Consider the following 10,092-nt stretch of genomic DNA (forward strand, 5'->3'; position numbering starts at 1 on the left):
AATTAGCAGAGTTGCAGATAGCCATAGAGATGTGCAGGTTATTCACCACTGGCCAAGATGGGTCTGTATAAGGGTAACGTGGCTTGGTTAGCTTGATTTACACATTGTGCCAAATCAGATGTGGTTTGCTTGGTTTGCGTTTAACTCATATTGCAGAGAATCCAGCCATTGTGGCTTGTAAATACTGTTATTGTGGCTTAGTTAATTGAAAGAAACTGAGATTTATTAAATGAATTTTGGCTTAACATGATGTATGAACTGTGTTATTCATGTTTCTAAATACATACACAGAAACATACACATATATTAAAATGTCTTTTTTTAAAAAAAACGAAAAACAACCTCGCCGTGGAGTCTCACACTTTTGATCTACAGTTGCGTGAGTAGAAAAGAGGTGGGGTTTGAATCAAGATGCTGTAATGTAGCTTTCATCACACACACACACACACATACACACCACAGACTTTTTTCTCCTTCCTGGAAGACACAGCTGCCCTTTGCAGGACCTTTGTGTGAAAATATCAGTTATGCAATTTTCATCAGGATTGTGATTAGTGGTGGGATTCAAATAATTTAACAACTGGTTCTCTGCCCTAATGATCAGCTCGGTAGGCGTGGTTCGGTGGTCATGTGACCGTGTGGGCATGGCCAACTCAATGTCACTCACGTTGATGGGTGCTTCACCTTAGCTGTTACAATATAGTAAGTGTTAACTGTGAGACAGTTTCTGTAAGCAGGGCAATAAAGATTAAGCTAGAAACAACACCAGAATATTTCCTTCCTGCCTTCCTTAAAGGATTAGCCCTGTAAAGTGGAAAAAACTAAAATAAGATTTCTTCCAACAACCAAACTGCTTAGAAAGTTAACAACCGGTTCTCCCGAATAGGTGCGAACTGGCTGAATCCCACCACTGATTGTGATGCTGGATCAAAAGCTTCACAAACCTGCTTTTCCTTAAAACTGCAAACAGCAGTGTCAACTAAGCCTATTTTTTAAAAAATATACAATAGCTGAACACTGTACCTCATAGTTCAGCACTAACTCTGTTAAATAGTTTCATGTGTTTCTGGGTATATATATTGATGGTATGTCAGGAGCAGAAGTGACTCATCCATCTGCATCTCCACAGCATATCCCAGAACAAAATTCTTGGAGCTGAGTTATCAGAAGTGAAATTCTGCCATGTGCAAATTATAAAATAAAGGAATATTGACTGAGTGCCACTAAATTCAGTGAAAATTATACAATTTTAATATAGCAAACATGCAGGAATTAAAATAGCAGCCACAATAAACAATGGAATTAGGATTATTTAAGTACTATACATTTCTTTCAACAGGAGTACAGCCAGCAGTTTTGGCTCAGCCAAACAAAATGCTTTGCAAGCAATCGATTTTTATTGACTTGTGAAAGGGATACAAAATTTTCAACACTTCCATAATTAAATGATCTGTCCACAACAGCAAAAACAAAAAGAAAAATGGTATTAGATGTATGCTTATACTCCAAATGTTAATACCACAACAGGTGGTCAGATTCAATTGTACCTGCAGTGCAAAGGCCTTTCAGTGTATTGCTTTAAATATTAGAATACCAAAGTGCTATTATCTTCCTTTTTGGGGGGCAAGATAAACTACCATTATCTATGTGTCAAAATACATCAGGCCTGATTATAATTATAAGGAGTATTGCAAGTTCAGTTTTTCCTTTGCAGAAATGTATCTTTGAAGCATTTAGATGTATACTTTCTGGGCTGCAATCCTATGCACAGGTCTCTGAGGATAAGCACCACTGAATTCCATGGGACCTATATTTGAGTAGACACACAAGAATCTCCCATGATCAAACTGACAAACCGAGAAACTTGGAATGGAAGTTAACTGCTAATGATGCTTTTGTTGTGAAGGAAGGTGATTCATGGGAAGTCTTAAGAAATAAGACAAAAATTCATATTTTAACAACTTGCTTCCAACTGCAGGCATTCAGTATCTTTGGATGCTGTCAAGAAGGTCATTGTAAAAACAGTGGTTTAGACAATATACACAGCCCACATGTGCAATACCCAACCTGCATCAATCCCACACCCAGACATTATACACTAAAATTTAGCAGGATAATTGGAAACCAATTTTCAAGGGGTGGGTGGATATATATTTAGGAAAAGAGTTGATTTTGAGGATGGTAGCAATTTGCCTCATATTCACATCTTTTTAAGCTCCCCAAATGCACTGACTTTGACCGTATTTTGGATATTTGAGACCTTTCAAAAATGGGTGGGGAGGGGGAGAGAAATGCTTATACGTCTTTTGAGGATCTATCATTTCACTGGATTATCTACTAATAGTCAGTTGCATCCCCAAGCTCCTTTGAAATAGCCCAGTCTATTAAGTGATTAGATGGTAAAATCTAAATTTAGCTCATTTTATGTATTTAGATTAATCCAAATCTAGATCATGGATGATTAAATATGGTAAATTTAGAATTTTTTAAACCAATTTTTGCATCTTTGGTTTGTTGTGGCTTTAATGACCTGTGTTTTACTTAAATTTGGTAATGGGTTGGGCATTAATATTAAATTTTCCAGTGTTCGGTCATAGAGATGGGAAGGGAAGGAACAGCCACAAACGGGACAACTCCAATGACTCCACATTCTTGTCTATTCTAGTCCTCTCTATCCTTCCCTACTCTACTATAGGCATAGAGGAATTAAGGAGGAACCCAACCAAGCTAATATATTTTCCCCCAAAATGAATTTAAAATGCCCTATTTGTCTCCACAAGAGTATGAGGAGGAAGAGAGAACAGAAAAATGTATGAATATGGGAAAATAAAAATAAAGTAGGTTGAACACCTTCAAATATAATTTTTATAGGTAGAGTATATATAAATAATGCATTTTGGTAATAGGAAATAAGGATTTTATTTCTTTCCTAAAAACATCATGTGCTTTTCTGAAAGAAAAAGATGAATACTCAAGATGAAAATCAAGATATCAAAACAAATGGTCATTGATCACTCATACAGACATCATCTCACTAACCAGATGACAATATTAGATTTTGCATCCCGGTAATATGAGATGAATTTGTAGGATTAATTTAATGTGTATTTAGCTAGGCTATCAATTCTCCTAAATGTGCACATACGTGTGTGTGCACATACACATATACATGTACATAATATTAGCTATCATGTTGCCAATGTGATTTAAAGAACAAACACAGTTAGCAGTCCGTTAAAAAAATTCTTCCCTTACTCCATTTCTGTTGCTTAATAAAGCAACAATTATTGTTATTATTATAAATTCTGGATTGTTCTGACCTCTTCCCTAAGAAGTATTGTAAGTGAACGATGCTCTGAAGAGACAGTAGACTAAATATCTGGTTTCAATTAAAATATAAAGTTCTTTCTGTAGCCAAATGCTCACTCTAAATTTACCCTTATCTCTGCTGGAAAAAAAGTGCACTGATGAAAATTGTGAGGCCTGGCTTATGGTTTCCTGATTAGGCTAGACAGCTTGGAATCACGGCTAGATAATTTCAGTGCCTCTTCTAGGAAATTTGGCATCTCTTCAGACAGAATATCAGCAATTATGGGCAATTCTTTTGAAAAGACCATGGAGCTGGAGGCCATTCATGCAGATGCTAAGAAATGTGACAAGAAATGTAACAAGAGAGAAAAACCTTACTGAGATAGGCATGTTAGAACAGATCTAATAGAGCATTACTCCTGAAAGATTGCTCCTGTGAGCAATTTTATTATGTCTGCAGCAATGCCATCTCCTGGTCAGACATTAGTATTAATTTTTAAAATTAATTTATTAAAGATTTTTTCACAAGATAAAAACAATACAAATATTAAAAAAGGAAAAAGGAAAGAAAACAGGAAAGAATAGTGAATATGAAAGAAAATAGGAAAAGGGATAGGATCTTCCTGTTGAAGACTACTTCAGCTTCAATCGCAACAATACACAAGCACACAATAGATTTAAACTTAATGTGAACCGGTCCAACCTTGATTGCAAAAAATATGACTTTAGTAACAGAGTTGTTAATGCCTGGAACGCACTACCTGACTCTGTGGTCTCTTCCCAAAATCCCCAAAGCTTTAACCAAAGATTATCTACTATTGACCTCACCCCATTCCTAAGAGGTCTGTAAGGGGCGTGCATAAGAGCACTAGCATGCCTACCATTCCTGTCCAAATGTTCCTCTTATCGTATCCAATTAGTATAGTTATCTCATGCTATACTTATATATGCTTATATATCGTATAGTTATTTCATGCTTATGCTTATATATACTGTTGTGACGAATAAATAAATAAATAAAAATAAATAAAAAAGAAAGGAAAGGAAAGGAAATAAAGAAGCAACTGTTGATTTTTTTGACAGCAGTTATACATGCATTTATATTTTACCCTTTATGTATCATTTCAAAAAAAGATTATTTCCAGATACATATAATGAGACCTGAAAGCTTGACTGGTTCAGGAGCCATCTGGATAATTTGTGCTGGGATATATTTATAAGCATCCTGGGCTGGAAGAACAGCATTAACGAAGTATCCCACAAACCCACATGAAAGTTGTATCTCTGGTATAAAGCTTTTTATTTGTTTGTTTTTTTAAGATCAAAGAGACTTGAGGCATTGGCCAGAGATCTTCTTTGTGTGACCTGGAGCAAATTGCATATGAGAATAGGAGATGCAGCTAAAGATCCTTAGCTGATTTTAAAAGAATTAAATCCCCTGCTTCTGTTAGCTTTGAACTCAATAATTGGTCAATATAAATCTGAACTATATTGCTCTCTGGCAGTGTTTACTATTCCATAAAATGGACGAAGCATTGCTGGCCTGTGATTGTGGATTGTGGAATATGCAAAGATCCAAATTAAATAACATAAAATTGCACATTCTCAACTATTATCACAAGAAAGTTTGTTAGAATTTACCTGAATACTCATAGCTGAATATTCCAGATAGTTTTTAAAAATTTGGGTAATATGAATCAGATCCATAGTATTTCTTGATGTAGAAACCTCATGCCTAAAATTAGTTGTATGGATTGAAATGTATGTTATTAATGCCTGAAAGAAAGGCCTAAACAGGAAATGTGACATTATGTCTATTATATGACAACAGTTCAACTGGAACACAAAAAAACTACATTTAAACCAGCATCTTGTTTCCATGATGTTAACAAGTTGCCTAAGAGAAGTTTACAGGCAAGATTAAAAATTAATGGGACCTTTGATATGTCAGATATCAATTATGACCAACTGTATAAATATGAGTCTGTTGCCAAGGGCCTGAATTTTGATCACACGATGATGGGGATGTTGCAATGGTTGTGTAAAAAATGTTCGTAAGTGGTTTTTTTCAATGCTGTGGTAACTTCAAATGGTCAATAAATGAACTGTTGTAACTTGAGGACCTTTAGTCATATGATAATTTAGTAACTTTTTGGTATTGTGAATTACTAAAGTGTATATTTGTAGATTTATGGAAAACATTTTAAATGTAAAGATATTACTGTAATGCTAAATTATATACCAATGTTTTAGAATTTGTTTATCATCAATTGTGGTTGTATGGAGGATGAGGGGATGGCAAAAATAATTATATTAAGAAATTGGAAAAGTGGTATTATTCCAATTGACTAGTAATAACTGTTGGAAATATGTGATTTATCTGTGTTGGAAAAAACAACAATTTTCTAATCAAAGGCAGAGATTCTGGCAGAGATGTTCTGGCAGAGATTCTATAATATAATAACATCCTACATTGTTCGTATTATAGTAATTAATTCATTGGTAAAACGGGGTCTATGGATACGCATTAAATGTAAGGTAGATTTTTTCCCCTTTTTCTGCCTACCGTATATACTCGAATATAAGCCGATCCGAGTATAAGCCGAGGTCCCCAATTTTACCCCAAAAAACTGGGGTAAACTGGGGACTCGAGTATAAGCCGAGGGAGGGAAATGAGGCAGCTACCGGTCAGGGAAAGCCTCCCTCCCTCAGCCGAGAAGGCTGGCGGCTCCCCCGCCCCGCCCTCTCACTGCACCGGCAGGGCTTCCCCGCGCTAATGCAAAAGCCCGCCAAGTTTGCACCATCCGGTATAATGTGAAAAAAAGAAAAAAAAAAACTTCAGTATTATAGTAATTAATATTGGTATAAGCGAAGGGACGTTTTTCAGCACAAAAAACATGCTGAAAAACTCGGCTTATACTCGAGTATATACGGTAATTTGTATTTTTAATCTGTATTTATTTTTTAAATAACGGCACCATGTTTTTCATGTTAGAAAATGAGATATACTGACAATGAAAGTAATGAAATGAAGGTAGCATTTATTCATTATCCAGGTCTCAATGAGAGCCATAACCTCCATGTTACTGAATAACATCTCCTACCAGAATTGAACAGCCAGCAGGACATCAAGGCTAAAGATTCTGGAAGCTAAAGTTAACACATCTGAAAAGTGCCCATAAACCAACTCCATTGTTGATATCAGTATCCTGGACCCAGTTCTGATAACTGTTGGCTAGTCCAAATCTTGAAAATGATTTCTCATTCAAGACTTTCAGGATAGCCCCATCTTGAGCATTATGATATACTAAATGAGTCTAAATAGAGCTACCAGATCCAGATCATCACTAGATACCATCAAAGAAATGCAGAAAAGCTAAATCTTTGGCATTTACTTGGTACTGGTGATACCTGGTGATAATTTGAATTTTGCAATCCAAATCTGGCAGTCTTAAGTCATTTGCTCCCTAGATAAGATTTGTGGATATAGAAATGGTTAATTTTTACTACTATGTAAAAGTAAAAAGTTGAGATTGGATGTTACTATCTTATTTTACTGCACCGAAGAGTATCAGAAGTCAATGCCTTTCGTTTCTTTTTCCCTTCCTTTCTGCATTCTTTCTTCCCTTCCCCCTTTCCTCCCCTATTTTTCCTATTTGTTTTTGTAGTTTTTGTACTTTGTATTATAAACAAATAATAATAATAAAAATTATGGTATAACTAGAAGGAATCTTTCACATTAGATGAAAAAATACCTTATTCATTAGAAGGGGAAGAATTACTAAAAGCAAATGTAACTTTACGACCAATCCTCATATTTTAAACCTTTTGCAAGTCTGTAAAGCAAAATGAAGTAAGATCATTTATAAAGTGGTGGTTTCACTTAGCAACAACTTTGCTTAATGACAGAGTTGCTAGTTCCAATGCCGGTTGCTAAGTGAGGACTATCTGTACTATCTGTGATACAGACATAGCTAAAATATTCATGAGTGTCTTGAAACCTCCTTTTTTCCCCTGGATTCTGATTCACTCTATGGAAGTAAAAGTTGGGCTACGAAGAACCAGAACAGGAAAAGTATTGATTCCTTTAAGTCTATAGAGATTCTCAGTCATCCAGGTCATCGTTGTCCCAAAAGCACCTTTGGAACAACCATGGCCTGGATGGCTGAGAATCTCTACAGACTTTTAGCTATGCAATTTGGGATGAACATTCTTTAAATGGTGTGGGAGTATGAATGGATTTCCAGACAGGTTGCAGACTACAGGAATCATTAGCAATGCTCAGGTGACCCTGAGGGCACAGATAAACCTCCAAGTGCTTCAGCAACCCTCTAAAAGGATGCATATGATGAGCTATCTGCAAAGAGTATAAATCCTTCCATTCCCCACCATCCAGTCAGAGCTGAAGAAGCATCTTGGATAAGAAGTCTTCAAAGAAAAGCATTCAGTTTTGGTCACCACAATGTAAAAAAGATGTTGAGACTCTAGAAAGAGTGCAGAGAAGAACAACAAAGATGATTAGGGGACTGGGAGCTAAAACATATGAAGAACGGTTGCAGGAACTGGGTATGTCTAGTTTAATGAAAAGAAGGACTAGGGGAGACATGATAGCAGTGTTCCAATATCTCAGGGGCTGTCACAAAGAGGGAGTCAAGCTATTCTCTAAAACACCTGAGGGTAGAACAAGAAGCAATGGGTGGAAATTAATCAAGGAGAGAAGCAACTTAGAACTAAGGAGAAATTTCCTGACAGTTAGAACAATTAATCAGTGGAACAACTTGTCTCCAGAAGTTGTGAATGCTCCAACACTGAAAGTTTTTAAGAAGATGTTGGATAATCATTTGTCTGAAGTGTTGTAGGGTTTCCGGCCTAAGCAGGAGGCTGCATTAGAAGACCTTCAAGGTTCCTTCCAACTCTTGTTATTCTATTCTAAAAACAAGAAAGTCCAGTTGCCCCCCCCCCAAAAAAAAAACCACCTTTGGGATATTGGGATTCCTTTGAACTTTGGAGAAGATTTCTGAGAATACAGTGGATAGCCAAGAAAGCAAACTGACAGATCATTGAACAAATCAAATCCAGAGTTCTCACAAATAACCAGGCTCAAATTATTCTACAGTATTTCAAAAACATTATGGGAAGACCCAGCTCGGGAAAAGGTTGTCATGGTGAGGATGGAAAAAGATGAGGATGATCATAAACAAGATGGATGGACTGAGTGACAATGGAGATATGAATGCGTGGATGAGTGGCATTGTTGGAAGAGATGAAGGACCAGGTTAGGGACAGATCAGGGGTGAAATCCAGCAGGTTCTGGAGAACCAGTAGTGGAAATTTTGAGTAGTTCAGAGAACCAGCAAATACCACCTCTGGCTGGCCCCAGAGTGGGGTGGGAATGGAGATTTTGCAGTATTCTTCCCCTGCCATGCCCACCAAGCCACGCCCACAGAAAGGGTAGTTAAAAAAATGAATTATTGGAAATTCAAAACCTTGCAACTATATGTAAATCTTAACTCGGTCTAATAAAGACACTGGCTCTTTATAGTTTCACCTCCCAGTGCAACGGTGCTTGCTTACTCCAGCTGAACATGCACAGGATTTACACCCTCCTTTTCTTGCAGGGCAAGTTCACACAATCCCCAAAGCTTCAACCAAAAACTGTCTACTATTGACTTCACCCCATTCCTAAGAGGTCTTTTAAGGGGCGTGCATAAGAGCACAAAAGTGCCTACCGTTCCTGTCCTATTGTTTCCTTTCGTTATATCCAATTAATATAGTTATTACATACTTATGCTTATATATATGCTTATATATTGTATAGTTATTTCATGCTTATGCTTATGTATGCTGTGTGACAAAATAAATAAATTAAAAAAAAAACCTGCTAAACCCCGTTTGTGTAAATGCAACCTCTAGATTTCAATCCCGTCCACTATGGAAAGGAGCCTCGGTTCTTTAAAAAGATCGCAAGCAGGCTTAGGAAACGCCATTCGAATTAAAGCGGCTGAGAAATGAAAGAAAGAGCTGAACACGGGCCGGAATAAGCAGCTTTTGCCGGAAGCGAGTCGGAAATCTTTAAAGAGCAGCGCTGGCAACTCTAAAATCGGATCTTCGAAAAATCTCTTCTGCTCCTGAACTGGGGCGAAAGTCGATCTCTGAAGTCGTATAGCAAATGTGCCAAGAATCCAACAGGTGGCTCCGTGGCGCAATGGATAGCGCATTGGACTTCTAGAGGGTGAAGACATTCAAAGGTTCCGGGTTCGAGTCCCGGCGGAGTCGGGAACCCCAATTTTATTTACCTTCCTCTTATTTTTAAAAGTGCTTCCTGGATGATCAGAAGCCGGAGTCAATTATTTGCCGAGTCGCCGATAAGCGGCCGATTTTTAATTGCTTGGAAAGCACGACGTGGAACCTCCCCTCCCTCCCCTTTGCAAGGCCGCTCCCTCTCCCCCTCGGCGCGCGCCGCCTGGTGACTCGGCAGGGAGGCGCTCGGGCCTGAGGGGCGGAGAGATGTCGGAGGGGCGGGTCTAGGCGGGAAGGACGACCGTGATTGACGGACCGGGTTCCCCAGGGCCTCCGAGGTGGGGACCCGGGAGAGCGAGAGCGGCGCTTCTCAACCTCAGCCACTTTGAAGAGGCGTGGACTTCAACTCCCAGAATTCCTAGCTGGCAAGGCCCCTGAAGGCATTATGGGAGTTGAAGTCTCTAACAAGAACGGCGCTGGTCCGGCCCCTCATGGATAGTAAACAATGCCGGCAGCAACAGCATTGCCTTCCTGAAGGCTTTC

General features: G+C 38.1%; 1 non-coding gene across 1 annotated transcript; it reads left to right on the forward strand.

Moving 5' to 3' along the window:
* The first annotated feature begins 9,500 nt into the window (after positions 1-9,500).
* Positions 9,501-9,585, forward strand: TRNAR-UCU (transfer RNA arginine (anticodon UCU)). The gene is given in 2 exon segments: positions 9,501-9,537; positions 9,550-9,585. It is a non-coding gene; the product is annotated as a tRNA-Arg (tRNA).
* The last annotated feature ends 507 nt before the right edge of the window (positions 9,586-10,092 follow it).

Source organism: Ahaetulla prasina, chromosome 3 (genome assembly GCF_028640845.1).
Source record: "Ahaetulla prasina isolate Xishuangbanna chromosome 3, ASM2864084v1, whole genome shotgun sequence".
Taxonomy (NCBI): Eukaryota; Metazoa; Chordata; class Lepidosauria; order Squamata; family Colubridae; genus Ahaetulla; species Ahaetulla prasina.